The sequence below is a fragment of the Lissotriton vulgaris genome, chromosome 11 (assembly GCF_964263255.1).
Source record: "Lissotriton vulgaris chromosome 11, aLisVul1.2, whole genome shotgun sequence".
In the NCBI taxonomy this organism is placed as follows: domain Eukaryota; kingdom Metazoa; phylum Chordata; class Amphibia; order Caudata; family Salamandridae; genus Lissotriton; species Lissotriton vulgaris.
Window position 1 is genome coordinate 127,680,665 of NC_141699.1, and position 25,532 is coordinate 127,706,196.

Here is a 25,532-nt window from a genome sequence, read left to right on the forward strand (position 1 = left end):
TTAAAAAACAAGTCAGAGTACTTCGTCGAAGTGAGAGTAAACTGTACTGTCCGGGAACGCGGTGCAGGGCGTGTGAAAACCGCAGAATGTGTTTGTGACTCGAGGCGTCATTCACAGGTTAAATAGTGCAATATTTACATTTTGTGTTTCATCAACTCGTGATTTGTGGCGCTGGGATGGGCCATGAACAGTCAGTCCCAGTCAGCTCTCATGGTCTCCCCGGCACGTGGGGCGGGGGGCCGCGCGGCAGACACGGTTTGTCTGGCCGGGCAGGAAGGGGTTAACCGCGGCCTGGCCCTTTAAGGAGGCCAGACTGTGAGTGCCTGTGCGCTTTGGTGTAGGCTGGCCGCCTGCCAGATCAGCCTCTCAGAATCACAGGCAGAGGAGGAGGAGGAAGCAGGAGGCGGAAGGCGCAGAGCATGAGCACAAACTTACTGCTCTGCAGGAGAGGCACAGAGGGCAGTCCCCCCCGGAGGAGAGGGGGGCCCGAAGGGACCCGCTGCCCCCCCTGGATCACAGCTGCACCCCTGCGCTCTCCGCCCTGGATGACACAGCTCGGCAGCGCTGGGGAGCTGCGCTTCGAGGGAGGAGGCAGGGACCCAGGACCCTGGGGGTTCACTGCACCCCCGGAGATCTGCACCCCCGGATTCACTGCAGCGCCTGCCGCTGATCAGGATGTCTCGAGAGTTGCTATGTTGACGGGTTACGTGCGCAAATCCCGTCACCCCACCCACGGAGGAGGCTAGGACCTGGGAGAGCGAAGGGATCATCGGGGGAGCTGCTGTACCCCCTGGATTACTGCTGCACCCCTGGAGCGCTGCGGCGTCGGGCCCTTGCCGACACTGCTGGGAGGGACACTCTGCTGAGGAAGCAGAGGGGAAAGGACCCCAGAGGAGGTGAGACGCCTGGGTGTGAGGGGCGCCGAGGAATCCGCTGCTCCCCCTGGAATACTGCTGCACCCCTGGATTACTGCACCGCCACTGCTTGGGGTTCATCTGCAGAGGAGCGAACCCCTCGCGAAGGCGAGGCCCTGTGGGAGGTGAGAAAGTGATCCGATGTCGCCCTAAAGAGGAGGGTTACCTACACCGCTTTCTGGATCAGTTCTTCACCTCCCGGATTTCCGCTGCACCCCTGGATTTCCGCTGCACCCCTGGATTGTAGTTGAACCCCTGGATTGTCGCTGCACCTTTGGAATTCTGCTGCATGCCGGGATCACCCTTTGCCACTGCCTGTCACTGTTATAAGGTTGACTAGCAACGACCCCCCCTGGAGGAAAACAGAACCCCCCAGCGAGGAACGGGGGCCCCACACGGGGGGGGACCCCTGCACCCCGGTGGTTCAGGGGTGCGCACCCGTACCACGGCTACACTGAACCCAGGAGTGCCGCGCGGCCGATCCCCACCCGGCCCCGCCTGAGGGTTTAGCTCCCGGGGCTCGGGGTTTTACCCCATATTTTCCTGATTGTGCCCCCACGCCATGGCTCACCGGCGGGGGCCTCCGAGACCGGCCGGGGCCCGCGGGACCTCGTGTGCTGAGGTAAGGAACGCGCCTGTGCTGGATGCCGCTATGTCACTCTGGGAAGTAGCAGACATTTTTTTTAACCCAGACATGTGTGTACAGTAGGGAGAGTGTATTCAGCAGAGAGTGGGGGAGGGGCCGGCATGGTGACTTCGTGGGCTTGTTTTTCTGCTCTGAAAGAGCCCTTGGTGCTCTGAGGCTTGTGTCAGTGGGCGCTTGGGCCCGACATAAATCAGTACATAAATGGACGATGCCTGACAGGGCACACAAGTTCCAGTGCTCGCCACTGGTCTGTAAGTTATGTTCTGCGCTATGGGTGTTTGTACGTCTCTGTCTTTTTATAGATCTATGAAAGCGCCCAGTCTGAAGCAGCCTTAGATCCGACATGTAGGCGCTATGTAAAAAATAAAGGCACGTGTAATTGTGTATTCTTCGAATTCTGCAGTTTTTTGTGTGTTTCTGTTTGCTGTATCCCGTGGCGCTCGCGGGTTGTTTTGCATTTTCTACAAGTGTGTAGTGCCTGGGAGCGGCCCGGATGCAGGGCAATTGCACGAGTTCAAAAACAAAATCCTGACGTTAGCTCAGTCAGTAGATCACAGTTGGCCTTCGTTCAATTGCTAAATATATATATATATATATATATATATTTTTTGCATGTTTGCCTCACTATAGTGCCTAAAGCTCTCCAATACACCGTGTTGGTGCTACACACGTATGCAGTTTATACAAACATAAAGCCGGTGTAAATCCGGCTGCAAAAGTTTCTGGTGATGGGAGAAAGATTTACCGGTCTTGGATCCATTCTTTACTGTGTGCTTTGTTTTGTTACATTACTTTATTGAAGTTTGTGTGGCAATCAGTTTGACTGATTAAGATTTGTATCTGGAGGAACCATATTGAGACTGTGCTAGACAGAGGTCAGTTACTTTGCAATTCAACTAAAGCACCCTGGATTAGTTAGGCAGCGATTTAATTTCTTTGGAGGGAAATGTCGTGGGAGGGGGCGCTGGTGGGGCCACAGCTGTGCCGATTGCTGAACGGGGGCACATTTGGAATCAGAAAGACATTTGGAACATACGTGACCCACAAAGCATTTGCCATCCCCGGCACTGGGTCCAGGTATGGTAGCGCCTCTGATGTCTGCAGTCTTTACATTAGGCCCCAAAAGGAAATATGGCCCGCTGTACCTCTGAAAGTTTTTGTAGCGCAGCGTGCTAATATAATGCCATCCAAGCGCTTGCGCAACCGTTTAATGCGTTTAGAAACGGTCAGATTGCGGGTAACTGGAAACGTAGGGGTCCACGCACGTGAAAACACCTTCACACTGCTGCCACTGGGCCCCAGTGTCTTTAAGAAATAGGGCGGGCGAGTTAGAGCCCTGGGCACTGTGGTGGGGCTGGCAGAGGCCGTCAGGCCGCCCAAGGCTAGTGGAGCTGGGAGAGAGTCAACAACGTGTCATCATGTGTCACTGACGTATCCCACCCCAGCTCGGCCCAACATGTGACTCTCAACCACACGTGCCTTTGAGATGGGGGAGGTACTGTCAGTTGAAAAACTCCCGAGTTCTCGGTAGCTCAGCCCGTCTCAGCCAGGCACAAAGTCTATTATGTCTCTCCCGAGAGGAGAGCGTGTCATAGGTCATAGAACCCAAATACTTGAGGTATAATCCCACCATCGCCACATGGCGTGGTCCTGGGCACATGGCTTAACTTTTGGGCATCATTTCTGCAAAAATGTGAGTGGTTCCACACACGGTGCATATGATATCTCTGAAGGCTGCGGAGCGTATGCCATGTGATATTTTACTTCCATCAGCACCCACTGACCACAAGCATCTGTTACTCAGCGCCCAGATGCCCGCAGGGGTGAGCATGCGCTTGAGGTGTGCTCTGTTTAGCAGGGCATGTGCTGGTCCAGCGTTCTGAGGTTCTTTCCAAGCCCCTACATGCCGTCATCGGCCCCAGACACTTTCCGAGGCACCGACTCGTCTGTCCTCCCAGTTTATCCCTACACCCACCTACCCCTGTCCCTCCACGCTTCCTTTCAGACGCAGAAGGCGCCTAGAGGTGATTTCAGTTTGTATGTGCACCTACAGTGGGAGCTGTGTATAAGGTTGCAGAACACACTATGTCAATACTTTAAGAAGGCTCCCACATTTCTCTCTAGCACCCATATCTTGGATTTTACTATTCTTGTGGCGCACACAGCAGAGTGAATTGTCTCTAGGCGCTATTAGTATTGCATGTTGTATCGAGCCCCATTCCCACCTACGATCCTGCAGGCTTTTCAACATGCCATTATCCTCTGCAGTTACATTACATAACAGCAGTGAGACGCGGTGACGTCACAAAGCTCAAGCCTGGGGCGGAAGCCTTCCTCCCAGCCCATGTTTACTTCCGTGTTTACAACGCCTCGAAATGTGTATAGGTGGACAGATTAGGAATCTAAATGCAATGTAAAGTAGTTATAGGTGGGTGCCGGTGAGTCGTGGGGGTGTCTTCCACCTCGTGATCTAAGTGACATTATTGACCACTCGAGCTTCACTCTTGTCTATTTCAGTCACTCAGAAGCCCCCACTGATAAGCATCCCCATCACTCACTGTTGTCCATCTCCATGTGACTGTCACTCTACTACTTTGTGTTCATTGTTAGCCACCTCAGCAGGAGGAGAAGATGAGGCAGCCCCACTGGCAGGCTTCGAGATGACACATAAACAGACTCAAAAAGAACAATTGATGGACAGAATGCAGAACAAAGTCATACATTCACCCCAGTACAGAGATCTGGGCCTAAATCCATCGTTTTTTTTGCTCCCAGTGCCACAGTTTGGACCCAGCCATATGCAAATCAGTCTTGACCCTGTGCCCAATGGGAACAGTCCAGCCCAAACTGCCAGGCCAGGTCCTCCTCCCTGGACTGGAAACAAGCATCCTTGGACCAGTTTCGTGTTTTAAGCCCTCATCAGCCAGGATAGCTTGACTCCAGTGGCATGGAGAGCACAGGACTGCAGTGGCACGGAGAGCTTAGTTTGCAGGGTATGCCCAGACGTGGGTCCCTTGCTCACTTTGCCACTGGATTCAAGCTATCCTGGCTGAGGAGGGCTGTTAGCCCGAAACCGGTCCCAGGATGCTTGTTTCCGGTCCAGGGAAGACCTGGCTTGGCAGTTCGGGCTGGACTGTTCCCAGGAGGTACAGGGTCAAGACTAATTTGCTTATAGCTGTGTCTGAACTGGGGTGGTAAAGTGAGCTAAAGAATGATGATGGAGTCAACCCAGATCTGTGACTGGGGGTGAGTGTCTGAAAAGTGTAGGCGCTCCGTCCATCATCTCCTTATGTTTGCTTTGTTCGACATAAACAGACTCAGCAGCTGTTGCCCAACCCACTAAGCTATTTCACTGTGTTTCTCTTTCACTCTACCTGCACCTCTCACAGTTTTTACCACTCGTCATTTCCTGATGAATGCCAGAATCATGGGGGACAGGGGCAATGGGTACATCAGTGTACCAGCCCTGGCGTTTCTTTGAAAAAGCTGATGCATTTTAGGGATTGGAGTCTGTTTTTTTTCTTTTAATTTAACAGCTTGATTAAAGTACCATTGTAAAAGGAGTGCTGAGCACTTTGGCCTTGTACTCAGTACATTGTAGTGCTTGTTGTAATTCCTTTCCTATAGCGCCTCATACCCCTGATGGGCGACTGTTGCATTTCTGCATAGCCTATGTAGGAAGGGATTTAATGTTGTGCTTCAGAGACTAGCTGTACTAATCTGGTCCCTGCATCTAGGCATGTGATGGCTTGAAAAGGAGTGAGCCATAGCCACCATGCATGGATGCACCATACATTCATTCATTGTTGTGCTTGAATGACCGAGCCTCTGGAATCCACGGGAGTGTCAGAGGCATGCACTGTGCATAAAATAAAACCATGATGGACGACATCGCTTGACTTCATCTCAGCCACTGGTTATGACTGGGGGCTGCATTCCAATCCATCGTTTTGGTTGCCCACAACGTCACCTCTGACAGGAACCGAGCCAGCCATATGTAAATCCGTCTTGGTCCTGAATAGGAACAGTCCAGCCCAAACGGAGAGGCCAGGTGCTCTCTGAACAGGAACAGAAATAACCCCAGGGTGATTTGGGCCTACTTGGCCTTGGTTAGTAGGTTACAGTTTAAGTCCTACGGCACAAGGAGAACTAGGCCCGCGTCTGGAAACACCCATCGCACTTACCGCATCACACTAAAGGAAACAGGTGAAGGGTGGATTACTTGAATCCACCTCAGCACCTGCCAGTTACTCTGGGATGTAATCCAGGAACCATTAGGGTAATACCTCAGTCTGTGTCCTGCTGTTTTTTTGACAAACACACTCTGACGTCACACACTTCATCAGGACTTTTTCAAACCATCACTGGCCAGGTTGCGGCTACAATTGATTATTGTTTTATGATTCCAATGTATTCTATCAAATTATTATTTTTTACTGAGCAGTTTTGTAGTCCAATTAGGGGCCTTTATTTCATGCTCATTAGCTTATCGTGCAGATCCGAAATTATGTTAAAGGACTAGTGTGTATCCTCCGTGTTATTGTCGGACCTACTATATTTTATCGGATGGATGTTGGATATTGTTGGATTGGATGATTTATTGTTCTAAATTTGATGGCGGACACGTTAGATCGAATTGTACTGGGCGGAATTGGATTGTCGGTTGTGTTGAATTGATGTTGCATTGTGCTGGAATTGGTAGGTGGTATAATACATTGGATTACATTGGATCGATGGTTGTGTTGAATTGATGTTCTAGTGTGCTGGAATGGGTTAGGTGGTATATTACATTGGATTGTATTTTACCGGACTGAATTTGATTGTCAGTTGTGGTGAATTGATGCTGTATTGTGCTGGAATTAGTAGGTGGTATATTACATTGGATTATCGGTTGTGTTGAATTGATGTGTGGAGTTTGTTGGAATGGGTTAGGTGGTGTATTACATTGGATTAGATTGGATTGTCCATTGTGTTGAATTGATGTGTGGAGTGTGCTGGAATGGGTTAGGTGGTGTATTACATTGGATTATCGGTTGTGTTGAATTGATGTGTGGAGTTTGTTGGAATGGGTTAGGTGGTATATTACATTGGATTAGATTGGATTGTCCATTGTGTTGAATTGATGTGTGGAGTGTGCTGGAATGGGTTAGGTGGTGTATTACATTGGATTATCATTCATGTTGAATTGATGTGTGGTGTTTGCTGGAATGGGTTAGGTGGTGTATTACATTGGATTATCGGTCGTGTTGAATTGATGTGTGGAGTGTGCTGGAATGGGTTAGGTGGTGTATTACATTGGATTATCGGTCGTGTTGAATTGATGTGTGGAGTGTGCTGGAATGGGTTAGGTGGTGTATTACATTGGATTATCGGTCGTGTTGAATTGATGTGTGGAGTGTGCTGGAATGGGTTAGGTGGTGTATTACATTGGATTATCGGTCGTGTTGAATTGATGTGTGGAGTGTGCTGGAATGGGTTAGGTGGTGTATTACATTGGATTATCGGTCGTGTTGAATTGATGTGTGGAGTGTGCTGGAATGGGTTAGGTGGTGTATTACATTGGATTATCGGTCGTGTTGAATTGATGTGTGGAGTGTGCTGGAATGGGTTAGGTGGTGTATTACATTGGATTATCGGTCGTGTTGAATTGATGTGTGGAGTGTGCTGGAATGGGTTAGGTGGTGTATTACATTGGATTATCGGTCGTGTTGAATTGATGTGTGGAGTGTGCTGGAATGGGTTAGGTGGTGTATTACATTGGATTATCGGTCGTGTTGAATTGATGTGTGGAGTGTGCTGGAATGGGTTAGGTGGTGTATTACATTGGATTATCGGTCGTGTTGACTTGATGTGTGGAGTGTGCTGGAATGGGTTAGGTGGTGTATTACATTGGATTGTATTTTACTGGGTTGGTTTGGTGGGTCAGGTTGTATCGAATGTAGTGCTGGATTGGATTCAATGGTTTACTATTTTTGGATTGTGTTTTTACCAGATTGGTTTGGCTTAGATTGGTTCCGGAATATCAACATCATTTACAAATGCACCACCACTTTAGGGTTAGTAAAAGAATCCACATCCAATTGGACGATATTTTTGTTAAACATATTTAGGGCGCATTGTTACTGTCAGCCAATACTTCTGCATACAATATGCTGCCACACAATTTACAGGGTGTGATTTGATAGTGTATAGGAGTACATTTTCCATGATTAGATGGATAGGTTGGCTTGGATTGCATGTTGTGTTCGACTCAAACGGCGTACAACACTTGAGGTTATTTAACTTGACTAAACTGTGTGTGAACTATGTAGTAGGCTGGGTTGCATTGAATGTTGTATTATATACTTTAGTGGAATTAATGGTGTGTTACATTGGATTGCATTTTATAGGACTGAATTAGTGAGAGCCGAATTTGAGTTGGATTCAATGTTCTATAGGATTGGATTAGATGGTGGATTGTATAATACATTAGAAAAGATGCAATTGGCAGTGTTTGGACTGTCACTGTTGCTGCCCTTTGCCCAGCTTTATGCAAACACATTGGCCCATTGGGGGTTGGAGGATGCCTGCTGCCCTAGCTGCTGCCTGGCCGCTCCCTGATCGCTGCAGACCTCCGCTCACTTCCTCTACGCCGCTGCCCTCCGCATCTTCCTCTGGATCGCCTTCTGCCCGCAGCCTGCCGCCTCTGCCCCCGCTCCTCACCGGCCCCGCGGCCCCGGTCACCTCCGTGCTTCCCGCCGCCGCTGACCCGTAGCTCCGCCTCCCCTCCTCTACCATTGGTCCTCCCGGCTGACCCTCCCTCCCGGCTCCTACTTATGACGCCCCCTCAGCGACCGTGCAGCGCACGCGCGCAGTGGGAGCGCCGATTGAGCGCCGAAGGTGCGCCAAAGGTAAGCCCGTCTGCGCCTGGACCGCGCCCAGTGCCAGGACCCCTGGCCCCCGCCGTCACCAGCCTACCCGCCGGACCTACGATGCCACCGAACTCCACGCCGGCCGACTCCCGGGCTGTTACCGAGCCAACCCGAGACGCACCCACGGACCCTTCTGCTGCAACGCCTGCAAGTTCACCTGCATCCGGACCTGCACCACTCCAGCAGTGCTCAAGGCCTCGACGACCAACAGCAGCAACCACCTGAAGTGCATCCTGCTCAACACCCGCTCCGTCCACAGACACGCCGTCGAGCTCTGGAACCTGCTCGACACAACGTCACCAGACGTCGCCTTCCTCACGGAAACCTGGATGAACGCCTCTTCAGCGCCCAACATAGCCATCGCCATCCCAGACGGCTACAAGATCATCCGAAGGGACTGCATCAACCACACCGGAGGAGGCATCGCCATCGTCCACAGGAACACCATCCGCATCACGACCAACACCAACGACACCCTCGCAACCGCCGAGCACCTGCACTTTCAGGTCCACATCAACCCCAAGACCACCCTCAGAGGCACCCTCATCTACAGACCCCCGGGACAACGCACACAATTCAGCGAAGACATCGCCGACTTCATCAGCCCGCACGCCCTCTGCTCCGCTGACTACATCCTCCTCGGGGACCTCAACTTCCACCTGGAGAACAACAACGACCGCAACACCACCACCCTGCTGGACAACCTCGCCAACCTGGGACTCAAGCAACTGGTGACCACCCCCACCCACTACGCCGGACACACACTCTAACCCGTCTTCTCATCCAGCAAGAACATCGCCTTCAGCCACGCCACCGGACTCCACTGGACGGACCACAGCTGCGGCGTCTTCTCATCCAGCAAGGACATCGCCTTCAGCCATGCCACCGGACTCCACTGGACAGACCACAGCTGCGTCCACTTCAGCTTCGCAAGGACCACGATCCACCACCTCCAGCAACAGGCTGCACGCAGGAGCTGGAACAAGATCACAGCCGACCAGCTCGCGTCCTCCCTGAGCATGAACCCTCCCACCAGCACAACGAACCCTAGCCAGGCGGCCACCAACCTCACGAAGTGGATCAGCGACTGCGCAGACGAGCTCGCCCCCCTGAGGACCCCGCCCAGCAGACCCGGTAGCAAGAAAGCCCCATGGTTCACCGACGAACTCAAGAGCTCCAAGAAGAACTGCAGAGCCCTCGAGAGAACCTGGCGCAGAGACCCAACACCGGACAACATGACTGCCCTCAAGCTCGCCACCCGAAAACACCACCAACTCATCCGCGCCACCAAGAAAACTGCATTCAAGGAACGACTGGACAACAACGCACACAACAGCAAAGAACTCTTCAACATTGTCAAAGAGCTCTCCAACCCCAACGCCGGAAACAACGACATCACCCCTTCGCAAGACCTCTGCAACTCCCTCGCCTCCTACTTCCACAACAAGATCGCGGACATACACAACAGCTTCAGCACTCAACCGACGAACACCACGACCGAACCACCGCCCCCCACCACCACCCTCCGCGCCTGGACTCCGATCAGCACCTAAGACACCGTCCGCACGATGAACTCCATCCACTCCGGATCTCCGACCGACCCCTGCCCTCACCACATCTTCAACAAGGCCGACGCTGTCATCGCACCCCACCTGCGGGACATCATCAACACCTCCTTCGACACAGCTACCTTCCCGGAGAGCTGGAAGCACGCCGAACTCAGCGCTCTACTCAAGAAGCCATCAGCTGACCCCCTCCGACCTCAAAAACTACCGCCCCATCTCGCTGCTCCCGTTTCCTGCAAAAGTCATCGAGAAGACCGTCAACAAGCAGCTGGCCGCCTTCCTCGAGACGAACGGATCCCTCGACCCCTCGCAGTCTGGCTTCCGGGCCAACCACAGCACCGAGACCGCCCTGATCGCAGTCACCGATGACATCCGAGCGCTGCTCGACCACGGAAAAACAGCGGCCCTCATCCTCCTTGACCTCTCCGCGGCCTTCGACACTGTCTGCCATCGTACCCTAGTACAACGCCTCAGCAACGTCGGAGTCCAGGAGAAGGCACTGGAGTGGATCATCTCCTTCCTCGCCGGAAGGACACAGAGAGTCCGCCTCCCTCCGTTCAGATCTGAAGCCACCGAAGTCATCTGCGGCGTCCCTCAAGGCTCCTCGCTCAGTCCAACCCTCTTCAACATCTACATGAGCCCCCTCGCAGACATCGCACGCCAGCACAACCTCAACATCATCTCCTACACCGACGACACCCAGCTGATCCTCTCCCTTACCAACGACCCCGCCACCGCCAGAGCCAGCCTTCACGAAGGGATGAAAGAGGTAGCCTAAGGGATGAAGAACAGCTGCCTGAAACTGAACTCCGATAAGACGGAAGTCCTCATCCTGGGATCCTCACCCGCCGCTTGGGACGAGTCCTGGTGGCCCCCCGCCCTAGGCAGCGCACCCAAACCAACAGACCACGCACGCAACCTGGGCTTCATCCTGGACTCCTCCCTCTCCATGAGCAGACAAGTCAACGCCGTCTCCTCGTCGTGCTTCAACATCCTGCGCATGCTACGTAAGATCTTCCGCTGGATCTCCACGAGACCAGGAAGACGGTCACCCAGGCCCTCGTCACCAGCCGTCTGGACTACGGCAACACCCTCTACGCCGGAACCACCGCCAAACTCCAGAAGAGACTTCAGCGGATCCAGAACGCCTCAGCACGACTCATCCTGGACATCCCCCGTCGCAGCCACATCTCCGGACACCTGAGAGACCTGCACTGTCTCCCGGTCAACAAGAGAATCACCTTCCGTCTCCTCACCCACGCACACAAAGCCCTACACAGCCAAGGCCCAGGATACCTCAACAGCCGCCTCAACTTCTACGCTCCCAAACGCCAGCTTCGATCGACCAGCCACGCCCTCGCCGCCGTCCCCCGCATCCGTAGAGCCACCACAGGGGGACGGTCCTTCTCCTACCTCGCCGCCAAGACATGGAACTCCCTCCCCACCCACCTCCGCCTGACCCAGGACCACCTCGCCTTCAGGAAGCAACTCAAGACCTGGTTGTTCGAGCAGTAGCAGATCCCCCTCCCCCAGCGCCTTGAGACCCTCTGGGTAAGTAGTGCGCTATATAAATGCGATGATTGATTGATTGATTTGATTGAGGATGCGTTCTGCGCCAGGGGTCCAAGGCACGGCCCGGTGGCGCAGGCAGGCTCTCCAATGGTGTGCCCCTGATAGGGTCGCTGTGGGGTGAACAGGCTTCCCGAATGGAGTTGAGATCCGCTATTTTCCGTAAAGAGCTTAGGGATTTCATATAATAGTGATGATCAAGAGTTGTGCTCCCGGTACAGGCCAACAACAAGCTCACAGAAGTCTAATTGTTGGGGGTGGTAGAAGAGTTAGGTGACTTGATGTATAGTTGACCGTGTTAAGCAAGGGGGACCAATGTAAGGATCATGTAAGAATTTTGAAATTTGTACTTCTTTGTGATGTTGCCTACAATGTTGCTTTGTGTTAATCAATTATGGAAATAAATAAGGACCCCCTGAGTGGGAGCACCTTCCGATATTAACAGCTTGCCGACTTGGAATCTATCGTAAGGGAAGTAATGACCCTCTAAATAGTTTGTAATGTCAATCTGAATTTCCTATTCAGGCATCTACATGTTATCGCGAGATTTACCTTTGGTTCAAATAAGACGCTCACGACGTTCCCTTTGAATACGGTAAACTTTATCAGTGATATTGAGCCATTCAAAAACATATCCTATTCACAGCATTCTAAAAGGGAATATGTAAAAGAAAAATATCGTATATGGATATTCATCGATATGTTTCTTATCGTATTTTATTATGCCAGATATTTGACTTTATTATAATTTGCCTGAGTTTTTACCTTTGCTTCAATTCGCTTTGTGTTAATTATTATTATTATTCTTTATTTCGGCCAGTTTGGCCATAAAAGACACATATATACATTAAAAAACAGAGAATCATAATAGCATACATACAACAACACTTTAAAACAGTAAGTTTAAAAATGTAGTACAAGAATTAATTTCAATTTAAAACACATTTCATTTTGGCAACAGATTTTTGTAAGCATATACAGAGGTCCTACTCAGAGTATCTGACCAAGTTTCCTGCGAATAATATACACAGAGTAAAGGAACCTGCTTATGCTAAATACAATAAACTGGGTTGTATTGCTTTTTATAATCCTATATGCTGTAGAACAGGATCTGGTTCCTAGGAGAGTGCACATGGGTTTTAGCCATTTCTTTCGAGCCTTCGAGTGGGCACTACATATAAACAACATGTGAACCTCATTCCCCTTACAGGGGTTTAAGCACATAGAACAACACCCGCTTTTGTCATTCAGGCCTCCCAGTCTTTTCTGTGACCAGCGTTCTGTATTATAATTCAGCATAAGGATCCCATATCTAAATTTCAAATAAAGGGACTTTGCAATAAGTATAAGTGTTAATAAATACAGCTTGAGATTGGGATATCTCTCATTGAAAATTCAAAGGCGTGGTCTCAGGCTGTAAAGGTGAGGAAAGCAGGGGAAAGGTGGACCAAGAGGGAGGGGTGGCATTGTCATGTTGTTGCATGTGGGTGGCCTGGTAGCGAAGGGCCTCAACGTGTCCCCTCCATATGATGCATTATGTTGTATTGCGTGTGTGTATAATATGCACTGTTTGCATTATATTACAAGGTGTGATTGATTGAACTTGCGTTGTGGTGGGTTGGATTTGTTAGGATGGTTTATTGTATTTTTTTGGTCTATTATACTGCAGTGCTTTTCGCTGGATTAGGTGTTCACGAGAATTGCATCATTTGGTGTATTACAGTGAGCTGGATGATGGATTGTGTGCGATTCAGTGGGACGGGAATAGTTAAGATGCTTATAGTATTGGATTCAATTGTATGGTGTATTGCTTATAGTGGATTGGACGATGATGTATTGGATTGTTTTAGGTCGTACGGTGTATTGTGTTGGATGGAATGGTTTATTATACATTGTGTTGTATAGTATGATATATTGAGTTCTATTACACTGTATGGTGCATTCAAATGGATTGTAATGTATTTATTTAATCGTCTATTGAACTGGAATGGGGGATTGTATTTTATTGGATTGCACAGTATGGCTGGCGCCTGTGGGTGTGCTGTGTAAGATGTAGCTAACTTTAATTTCTCGTATCCAATATGGAATCACAGGGCTGGGCTCCTATGGATCTCCTATATAAAATATATTTCAGATTCTCTTAGCGTAGCCAGAAGTCTGGAGATTGGTCTCAGTGCATCATCTCCTGCATAGAATACATTGTGTGCCTGCACCTCTGTGCTCTGCTCCATACTGTGCCTTTTCTTTAATAGCCTGAACGTGCTTGGAGTACGTTGGTTTTGTGTTAATCTGGTTGCTGTTAGGCACCACCAGTCTGTTTTGTGGATTACTGCTCCATGTTTAATACGTGATCAGTAACGTCCTTAGCGCGTAAAATAGATAATGGTTATATATATGATCATCGGTAATACATAGTCATATAAACGTATAGTTATAACTGGTCAGTCAAATAGTTGCTATAAATGCATTTTAACTAAACATCTGATGACGAACATTTTTGAAACTGACAAATATGTATGCACCTTAAAATGGGTGTCAGTTTTGAAACATATAGGAAATTCTTAATCGTTTCTGGTAAAATAGCTTGGAGGGTTGAGCCCCTGCTGCACAGATTTGTGAGTAACATGCAGGTAACATGTTCAATCAATCCATTTATAGAGCTTGCTGCTCACCCGTGAGGGTCTCAAGGCACTGAAGGGAGGGGGGTGCTGCTACTGCTCGAATAGCCAGGTCTTGAGGTGCTTCCTTAAGGTGAGGTGGTCCTGGGTCGTTCGTAGGTGGGCGGGCAGGGAGTTCCATGTCTTGGCGATCAGGTAGGAGAACAATCTTCCTCTGGTGGTGGTTCTGCTAATTCGTGGGACGGTGGCGAGGGCGAGGCTGGCGGAGCGGAGCTGGCGGGTCGGAGTGTAGAAGGAGAGGCGGTTGTTGAGGTATTCGGGGCCCATGTCGCGGAGCGCTTTCTGTGCGTTTGTGAGGAGACTGAACGTGATCCTTTTGCTAACTGGGAGCCAGTGCAGGTTTCTCAGGTGGGCAGATATGTGGCTGTGGTGAGTGATGTCTATGTCGGAGGCGTTCTGTATGCGCTGAAGTCGTTTCTGAAGTTTCGCTGTGGTTCCTGCGTATAGGGCGGTCCCGTAGTCCAGTCAGCTGGTGACCGTCTTTCTGGTTTCTGTGGGGATCCACCCGAAGATTTTTCGGAGCATGCGCAGGGTGTTGAAGCATGAGGATGAGATGGCGTTGTCTTGTTTGGTCATTGAGAGTGAGGAGTCCAGGATGAATCCTAGGTTGCGTGCGTGGTCCGTGGGTGTTGGTGCGGTGCCCAGTGCTGTGGGCCACCAGAAGTCCTCCTAGGCGGATGGGGAATGTCCGAGGATGAGGACCTCCGTCTTGTCTGAGTTTAGTTTCAGACGACTGAGCTTCATCCATTCGGCGACATCTTTCATTCCTTCCTGGAGGTTGTCCGAATTACAGCTGGACTGACTCAGCCTTTCGTCATTCCAAAGACAATAAGAGGAGTCGTCTGGGGTGATAATGCTATCCCTTAATTAAGAGGTTGGAAAAACCGTAGTCTGTGTAGATTCATATTGGCTGACCCCTAGCTTTGCAAGGGGATCTTACTGGTATATTATTGTTTCCTTAGCGCTTGTGAAGGCGCAGGGCATATTCTAAGCGCTGACTTTCTAGCAGCGAGACTAGGGAAGAGAAACGGCATGTGTATATTTATTTACCCTCGGGCCTCGACTGGTACAGGGGTGTGGACCTGGGAGTTTGGCAGCCGTAGAACCCCTGCAGATGTTTCCGGAATGAAAAGTAAACTCCTGATCGGCCAAACATCTGGTTAGGTAACCCGTTGGACTGTGCGCTCCTTGGGCCAGCCCTAAGCTTGTCTTAGAACCGTATCATATTTTGGAGGCTTTTTTTCTGTACACACCTTAGCGCTTTGTAAATGTGCAGAATATATTGTTTTAAATTAATTTGAATATATTCTGTGTATATTGTTCGGTGCCTCCCAAAACTCCCCGGTGGGATATTTGAGTGGGGAAGGACACTTCAACAAGGCTTGCCCCCTCCTTCCTGTTCATCAATCGGTGCATTTTATTTTATCATCAAACCAAAGTGCATATTCTTTTTGAGGGGGAGGGAGAGAGTTTGATGCACAATAAAAGGGAACTGAAGTGATCCAAAAAAAAAACAGCGGCTAATTCTGCAAGATACTGTCACACCACAAACAGGCTAAGGGATTCTGTGCTACGGTGCATTGTTCAAACATTTACCTGCCATCTCCGCTCAGAATCTTCAGCTTATGTTATGGGCGGATATATAGAATATGTTCCCATTTCCTTTTCTAGTATCATTAAAACTTTGCTAAATCCCAATTTGTTTAGTGTGGGCGTTCGAACAGACTCACAGGCACTGGTGCTCGGGGCAATGACGGTGTTATTGTTTTATAGGAGCGCTTCTTCTGAATCGTCTTTCTGTAATATGGGAGAGTGTCTGTCTCTTCCGACAGTCTGTCTTGGCGTTTCACCGATCCCAGTCGCCTGGACTCCTGGGGTTTTCTGGGACTCGTAGACCGCTTCTCTGCCGTGTCGTACCGGGGAAGAAAGAAAGTGTAATTAGACTGGGGCCTTGGTTCGTGCACAGGGAAGGGAGTGAGGAACACACGTGCAATTACTCGCCCCAGGTCCAAGTGAAGGTTTCGTGAGGGAGGGGATGTGCACTATATGCCGGCTGTTTGTTCAGGGAGGTTTGGCCCACCTACGACCCGCCCAGCCCGCAAAGCGTGACCGTACCTGCTCAAGCCACACTTCCCTTGAAGTGTGGCAGGGCGAAGCGCCTCTAGGGTGGCCTCCTGGCTTGTCGCGGAAGTCTCGTCCCGGTCTCCGCTCTCCCCCGCTCTTCGGGGTTCGGGGCTCCCTCTTCTCCTCCACTTGCCTCCTCCGTCTCCCGCTGGTCTCCTCTCGCCTCCTCCGTCCTCGGCTGGTCTCCTCTCGCCTCCTTCGTCTCCCGCTGGTCTCCTCTCGCCTCCTCCGTCCTCGGCTGGTCTCCTCTCGCCTCCTCCGTCCTCGGCTGGTCTCCTCTCGCCTCCTCCATCCTCGGCTGGTCTCCTCTCGGCTGGTCTCCTCTCGCCTCCTCCGTCCTCGGCAGGTCTCCTCTCGTCTGGTCTCCTCTCGCCTCCTCCGTCCTCGGCTGGTCTCCTCTCGCCTCCTCCATCCTCGGCTGGTCTCCTCTCGCCTCCTCCATCCTCGGCTGGTCTCCTCTCGCCTCCTCCATCCTCGGCTGGTCTCCTCTCGCCTCCTCCATCCTCCGCTGGTCTCCTCTCGCCTCCTCCGCTCCGTCTTCTCGCCCTTCACCTCCGCTACCTCCGGGTGTAAAACACACCTGTGAGTTCTCTGGGCTGGGTTTTACCTGTGACGGGTGGGCGTGGCCAGGGTCCAGTTCCGCCCAGTTAAAGAAACAGTGGTCTGCAGAGACTTCTGGTCCGGGGTTGTACACAGCGTCTGAAGTCTTCCAGGTCTCGGTGTGCTGTTTAAAAAGAGGGGACACAGGTAAGCCTGGAGGGTCCGGGTCCCCCTCGTTACATTTAACAAAATGTAGTTTGCACGGATGTTGTGTATCTTTTTTACAAAAGGGTGCGATTTGCGTAAACAGCTTGAGATACAGAGAGGTTACTAGTTTCAACAGAAAGTATTTCTTAGCGAGACATTTTCTGTGCAAAACAGGCCTCCACTGGTAAAAAATGTCCTGGGTCTTGACATAAATAAAGGTATTTAACCATTAACAGAACATAAGGGGTTAGGTAAGTGTAGTGAGATAGAACCACAATAACTAAGCCTTGTGAGAATGTTCTCAGCTGTTTTTCTGTTGTAAACGGAGTCTGGAATTAAATCTATCAGAGGAGTAGTATTCTTAGGTCTGGGTTTTGATAATGTGGCTGTCAGTATGCATAGAGTGGACTTTTGATGCACACCTTTCCACCATTACTTTATTCAACCGCCCTGATTCAGCCATTGGATAAAGAGTTGGTCAATCATGTATTGGCTCAGGCCAGAAGATTATCATCCCCCACCTAATGCTATTGGCTGTTTGAGTGTATCCTTCAGCCTCCACCTCAGTGCTTGTGTACTCTACCGCATGAGGGACTCATTTACAACTGTAGCCCTGCCTGTCTGCTCCTGCAGGCTTTTTCCTATGTATCTTGCTTTAATGTACCAACAATGGTGTATTCATTAACACATTAAACCCAGGCCGATTGGGTTTGCCATTGCTTGTTCCCAAAGTTGACTCTACTGTACTATAGTGATACATGTTTGAATCTGTGTTTTATTAATACACTTGTTTCCAAAAATGCTTTATTGGACTATATTTAGTTTCATTGGCATGGTAGAGAGTGAATATGTAATGTGAATGGTCCAGAATTGCTAGTGAGGTCATGGGTATTGCAATTGGTGTGCGAAGTGTAGTTTGCATGGCTGTCCTGAGTTTTGGATTGTGGTCCTAACCATAACTTGCACATTTCAGTATTATTTTTATTTTAATTCACAAAAAACAAAGTTTAAAAGGGCGTTATTGTTCTAGTTCTAGGAGGCAGTGCCACTGAAATGAGCCAGGTATGGTATGCTTTTTCTAAAGACAGTGGTCCCTAGATAAAGAGTAGGCGAAGAGTAATAAATATAGACCCAATCAGTACTTTTATTGTAGACATTTGTCCAGCCGGGCAGATATTTAATATGCAATTAGTTCAATATTAACAAAAGTAAACAAGAAACAATATTAAGTGGGACACAAGCCTGCATCCAACTCAAACAAAAAAGACGTACAACATTAAGTGAAAGGTTCAGGCAGGAAATAATGTTTGTTTTTTGGCAAATTTCTCATAGAACAAACCTAATATACAGTAAACACCATTACACAAGGATTAAGGCATTCTAAACAGGTGTATATGGTGTACTGAGTGTCTACGGCGTTTCGATCCCTTAAGAGGATGCTGGGATCATCTTCAGGACATTTTAATAAGCAAGCCTGCTTAACATATGACTAAATCGCTTGGGTAAATAGCCTGGCTGTTTTAAAAGGCAACCTTGGAAGAGACCAATGTGGGGTCTAGCGAAGTAATAACGTATCCAATGACTGAGATCGGATTGCAAGGTGCGATATTCCAGTATTCGAGCAAGGCACGAATTGCGGTTGCGAGTCGGATTCCTGGGCCAGTGCGGTGAGGAAATTCCAGAATGTACATACAATGATGTAAACCGAGCCGCAGGCTACGACCGGCAACCACCATGTTGTGATGCACTGACGACCGGAGACTCATTGTTCCGGAACTCGACTAGAGACCGCACTTGATCTGGATACTATAGTCCTTTAACTTTTTTCTTGAAGGGTCAACCATTTTTTATTGACAGTCCTGAAGACGGTCTAGCGGTCAAAAGCCTGAACAGACCGAAACGCCGACAAAGAAAACCGTTTTCTCGCAATTATTTTTTAACCAGTTAAGAAAAGGTGTTTACAAATGTAACTAGAAGAACATACTTTTGCATATAGCTGTAACTTCCGGTTTCATTGTGATTATATGATGATTTTTTACTCTTTATATATAAAAACTTTTTTATATTAATATAAAATTCTTTTAAACGCATACACCCGTGTTTTTAACATCTCTTTAAGACATTTTTAAAAAAAACCTTGATTCATGTGTGAACAATTGTAATTGTCTTTGAAAGATACTTCTTTACAAGCAAATTGAAAAAGCTTGTCCATGTTTAATATACAAATTCCTAGCACCAACAAAGTCAGGATTGGTTTTATGCAGGAAGGGCACCTTCTTGCACAAAAACAATCCTGAGAGATGTTTTTCTCTTTCTATGTGAGCTGCAAAATGCGGCACACTTGGAAAGAGGAAAAAATGAGAAGACATTTTTTTCACTGGGGAGACATACGTTTTTGATGCTGCCCCAGATTTAAGTGATTTTGTAAATATGGGGCAGCATCAAAATCCATGGGTGTTGCGTGGGAACACCCATGCAGCGCACATGGAACACCTCCTCGATGCAGAGTTAGGCAAGGCAGCAACTTGCCCTGCTTTGTCTTACCCCATATCTACGAGGCCATGCAAAGCCACGCAGGGTGACTTTGCGCCGCCTTATAGAGATGGTTGAGACGCTTGCGCCCCCAGAGCATCAATAAAACTGGTGCTCTGGCGATGAAAGCTTCTCATAAACAAGCCCCAAAATATTCTTTATGTTTTTTAGGTCTTTCACCATCAGGTACCTACATATAAAATAATGGGCATCGTAAATAAAAAAATAAATGTAAAAAGTCTTCACTCAGCGGGAAATGCACTGTAGTACATTATGAAACCTCTATTAGTTAATGCACTGCAGAGGTCTGTGTGTAACCAGAGAACCACAGAATTAAATCTTGGTTGGTGCAGTGGAGAATAGTGTATTTTTAGTGCTATGCTGTCACAGCCTGTGACAGAGAGCACTGTGAGTATGTAAGTCGTTATTTTATACTTGTATTACACACAGTGAACTGTAGAATTCCAAAATGTAGATCATAGGAAATCCAGGGCTTATGTAATACAATGTCTTTTTTAAATAACATTCGCTTCAACTCCTCCTTAGGGGTACTATGGTCTGTGTAAGTGCAGTTATGATTAAAAGCAAACACTTCACAGCCCAGTTGTTAACTCTTTGCACTACCTCTCAAAAAAACAACTCTTTGTCATCACAAAGCTTGGAGTGATTCATGGGGTCCCAAGCACCCTTCACACTTGCAGATTAACTAATGAGGCACATTTGCATTTCTTTTAGGCGACCAGGCACCCTGGCACAAAACCTTTACACAGCACAGGAGACTCAGATAAAGTATTTAACTAGCGAAATTTGCTGTCCCAGGAGGCTGTCTTTTTTCCAAAACCAAAGCAAATGTTTTAGAATCCAGGCAAAGTGAGGCTGATGAATGCACAACCCCCTTGCCAGGACTCCACGGCCCCCCTGTGGTTCGCGCCACACAGATTGAAGGTGTCTGATTTAAGGTGCGCCAAGGAGCACTGGAAAACCCATGTTCTGAGTGCAGCCTAGGCCTGGAGCGGGGAGGTACAGTCTACCTGTAAATGCCCAGGTGTTACATTGCACTTTGTACTAAAAATAGAAAACTGTTTCTAAGTGCTTCCACTGTTCACAAAAACCCACAAAGAAAGCATGATTTGACCAGGCTCACAATGTTTGGTCAAGTGCACGAGCTGGCATTCGAACTCTATTTACCAATGTCTAAAGTTGACTATTCAGACATTATGCAACATTACACGATTAAAGATGGAGTATCCAACGTCTCATCGAATTCAGGGTACTGCACATCGACGTACAGATCTCAGCTGGTTAGGTGTTGATGGTCAACAGTGTCAACAAAGCCAGGTAAATTCTAATGTGAGCATCGAGCATTTCTTAATGAATAACAACCTGTGTTATTACCATGCCCCCAGTACTACTTTTTAGGTCGAGCCTGGGCGTTGCATGCGCTGCTCTGCGAGGCATGCTGTATTAGAGTATGCACTAGAAGCTTCACCCAATCTCCGCCCATATTTTTCAGTGGTTTGTGTCTTTGTTCTTTGTAAATGATGACTTCCGATTCGGTAATAGGCTTGTCAGTCCCTCCTTACTACCGCCTTGTCATCATTTGTAACCTCCCATGAGAACTGGCCCTTTAACCTCTGTTGTTACACCGTCTGTGTTATTTAGTCCGTAAGCACTATTTCTTTAGTGAGTTTTGTCGTACTGCAGGCACGACAATCTTTGCAGCAACATTCAGCGTGGCATGCGCACTTTCACGATCAACGCAGCCGGGACAATGGCAGCCGCCTCTGGCATTTAGGAGAGTTTGAGCTGTTGGCATTATAAATGACAATAGCTTAAACTCTGGCAAATGCGACACCTATTGCTTTACAAATATTTTTCGGTGGGTAGTTTCCAAGCGCCCTATGCCGCACTTGCACGTAATAGAGGTAGCGCCCCTTTAGACTCTGCTTGTCTAAAGAAAGAGGCGTGGTCTCTATTAATTGCAAACGAGGCATGGGGCTTGGAAATAAATAATATTTGCTATTCAGTAGGTCCCGTATTTGCGAGAATTTAAGATATTGACATTTACAGTGCCAATTGTTCAAAGTTTCCTAAATGCAAGACCTTTTGTATTGCAAATGCTTGTTAGATGTGCCTGAAAGCAGCTTCAGCACTCTGATGCACACAACCTTTTCTTTTAAAAGAAGACAGAAGCTGGGTCAGGTCTCCCACGTTCCTCAAAGCCCGATCCTCTATGCCGACATGTCTCCCAGGCAAGCTTAGAAATAGTATATTTTAGGATTGCAGACAGCAGCTGGCTTTGAAATGGAGGATACCGGACAGTATTGACATCTGTACATCCCTTTCCTCCGCCCCCTCCCTTCCCCCCGAGGCCCAAAGCTCTTGGAAATGAAGGAGCTTGGAGGAGAAAGGCATTCTCTGTCTTTTAGACTTGGGAACCAGTTCCAAAGTGCACACTTCCTGTAGAGTTTGCAAGAAGACAGCTGGAGATGCACAGCTAGAACCCCTGTACCCTCTGCTTATTTCCACATGTTTCAACACAGTGGACAGACACTACATAGGCCCAGGAAAGCAGTATTTTCATGCAATTTTACTTTTAATATGCAATAATTTTGAAGCACTATGGAGGCTTGGGGGGCTGCCGAGCGCAGGGTGGTTAGCGTTGGAAGTTGTGAACAGTGGTAGGTAAAGGGTGGGCAGGTAGTTTACGGTTCAGTTATAGATGTTTTGTTGGTTACAGTTTCAGAAAGGCAGTTATGGGAGGTTGGTTTAACTACTATATATTGTAATGTTGTTAATATGTTAATGGCAGGGTGGGGGCATGTTTAAGGGGATCGTAGAGGCGGGGGTAGGACCAGGGGTCAGTTGTTGGATGTATAGTGAGGCTTTAGTTTTATAAGGCAGTTGCCAGGTATGGTAATTTGTAATGTGCACCTGTTTCAATAAAGCGACCTCTTCCACACACAGTTTGGTCTCTGCTTGGTCTGCCCCCCTCTCTCTCAATCAAGCAATTGGGAGTAAAACCTTGTGAAATGGGTAACTACCATGTCGGACTGATTATTTATTTTTATTATTATTCCCCCGCACCTAGGCTTGTAAAACCACACCAAATTCGCCATTCCCTGTGATTTTTGCCACACACATTAAAAGCAGGTGGTAAATGTATTCACCAGGTATGTGAGGTGGAGGTGTAGGGCAGAGAAGTTGAAGCTTTTTTTCTAGGAATTGGGAGCACCATATGCACCTCTCCTCCACCCAGTTAGAAACAAAAACGCTGAAGAAGGCCTGGCTGCTGCTGTGGACGAAACGTCATGCGATTTTTATGGTTGGAATTACAGGCTTGAAAAATTTGGTTCAGTTCTCCCACTTCCAGGAAAACTGGGTTTGAATAGGCTTACAAACTCTGAAGCAGACAGAACTACACTTCATGTGGTCATTTGGCTCTGCCTGCCCTTTGGCTTCAGATCTGTTTTACTGTACAGTGTTATTGTAATACTATTAATTTGAAATAGTTCTTGGCTAATCTATTAAGAATGCACAGGCATGCAACCTCTGTAACCCCTGCAACTCTCAAACCCTCTGCGACTCCCTAGCCTCTTTTTCCACAACAAGATTGCAGACATCCACAACAGCTTTGACAACCAACCCGGAAACCAACCCACCCTACCATCTGCTGACCATCTTCCGCCCGTGAACACCCTTAACGCCTGGAACCCAATCTCCACTGAGGACACCATCCGCCTGATGAATTCCATCCACTCAGGATCCCCCACAGACCCATGCCCTCACCACATCTTCGACAAAGCAGACTCCGTCATAGCACCGCACCTCCGAGACGTCATCAACAGCTCCTTCAACTCCGCCACCTTCCCAGAAGACTGGAAACACGCTGAACTCACCGCCCTTCTGAAAAAACCAACAGCGGACCCCACCGAACTCAAAAATTACCGCCCCATCTCGCTTCTTCCATTCCCGGCCAAAGTCATCGAGAAAGCCGTCAACAACCAGCTCGCCGCCTTCCTCGAAGCCAACAAATCCCTCGACCCCTCACAATCTGGCTTCCGAGCAAAACACAGCACTGAGACCGCCCTCATCGCAGCAACAGATGACATTCGAACTCTACTGGACAATGGAGACACAGTCGCCCTCATCCTCCTCGACCTCTCTGCAGCATTCGATACAGTCTGCCACAACACCCTTCTACAACGCCTCAATAACATCGGAATCCAAGGAAAAGCACTTGAATGGATCACCTCGTTCCTCACCGGAAGAACCCAGAGAGTCCGCCTTCCTCCATTCAAGTCCGAGGCCTCTGAAGTCATCTGCGGCGTACCTCAAGGATCCTCACTCAGTCCCACCCTCTTCAACGTATACATGAGCCCCCTCGCGGCCATCGCACGCCAACACAACCTCAACATCATCTCTTACGCGGACAACACTCAACTGATCCTTTCTCTCACCAATGACCCCAGCACCGCCAAAACTAACCTACACGAAGGAATGAAAGAAGTTGCCGAATGGATGAAACAAAGCCGTCTGAAACTGAACTCAGACAAAACAGAAGTCCTCATCTTAGGTACATGCCCCTCTGCTTGGGACGACTCCTGGTGGCCGGAAGCCCTCGGAAAAGCACCCATCCCGACAGACCACGCACGGAACCTTGGCGTCATCCTGGATTCTTCACTCTCAATGAACAGACAAGTCAGCGCCGTATCCTCTTCCTGCTTCAACATTCTTCACATGCTCAGAAAAACTTTTCGCTGGATCCCCTCCGAAACAAGGAAAACAGTCACCCACGCTCTGGTCACGAGCCGACTGGACTACGGAAACACCCTCTACGCGGGTACTACCGCAAAACTCCAGAAGAAACTCCAACGAATCCAAAACGCCTCAGCCAGGCTCATATTAGACATCCCACGCAACGAACACATCTCTGGTCACCTTAAAGACCTCCACTGGCTACCCGTCAATAAGAGGATCACTTTCCGACTGCTTACCCACGCACACAAATCACTCTACGACATCGGACCAGATTGCCTCAACGCACGATTGTCCTTCTACACCCCCTCCCGCCAACTACGTTCTTCCAGCCAAGCCCTCGCCACTGTACCTCGCATCAACAAGACCACCATGGGAGGCAGATCCTTTTCATACCTGGCTGCTAAAACATGGAACTCACTCCCCGCTTACCTTCGCCTCACCCAGAACCACCTCACCCAGAACCGCCTCACCCAGAACCACTTGTGTGCTCTTTCCAGTGGAGCAAAACTTCTGAACCAAGCACTTTGTAAAACATAAGTTATTATAGTATCAACAAATCGTCTTTCTTGTTTCTGATAATCTGTTGATGGTACTACAACTATATTTCATTGCACAAAAAAAGGTACACCCGATTTTGTAAAGTCGATTATATTAGATTGGTCTCAAAAGGGATAGTCTCTGTGCTGTTGGTTGACAAGTCCCTTGTTTCAGGACAGAAACCCTCACCCCCTTTTAACCCCTTCCGTGCGGGGCTGTTTCTCCCGCTGTGCTGGTGGGGCGCGTCCAATAGAACGTTCAGCACAGCAGGGGAATCAACCCAGCATGTGAGCGTTCCACGGAACGGGCGAGGTCATGACGAGCTCAGCTCGTCATGAGCACCGGAGCGCTGTAGCTCAAGACGAGCTGACCTCGTCATGAGCACCCAAGGGGTTAAGTGGCGTGCTTCATCATAGGGCCCCTCCTCCCACCAGCCAAAAACGTTCCAGTTCCTGTTTTGGTCTACAACTCCCTTAACACCTTCAGCGCGGCGCGAATTCTCACGCTGTGCTGAAGGTTCTAATGAGCCAACGGGCTCATGACGGAAC

At 48.9% G+C, this 25,532-nt stretch overlaps 1 protein-coding gene across 11 annotated transcripts in view; it reads left to right on the forward strand.

Annotated features, from left to right (window-relative positions):
- Window positions 1–360: 360 nt before the first annotated feature.
- NCOR2 (nuclear receptor corepressor 2) overlaps window positions 361–25,532 on the forward strand; it is a 1,233,371-nt gene continuing 1,208,199 nt past the window's right edge. For 10 of the 11 annotated variants that reach the window (XM_086942883.1, XM_086942892.1, XM_086942888.1 and 7 more), the window contains exon 1: window positions 364–1,536. The gene's annotated coding sequence lies outside the window, so the exon portion shown is untranslated. Of the gene's footprint in view, window positions 1,537–25,532 lie in introns of all 11 variants that reach the window. The other variant, XM_086942885.1, reaches the window with a different exon arrangement.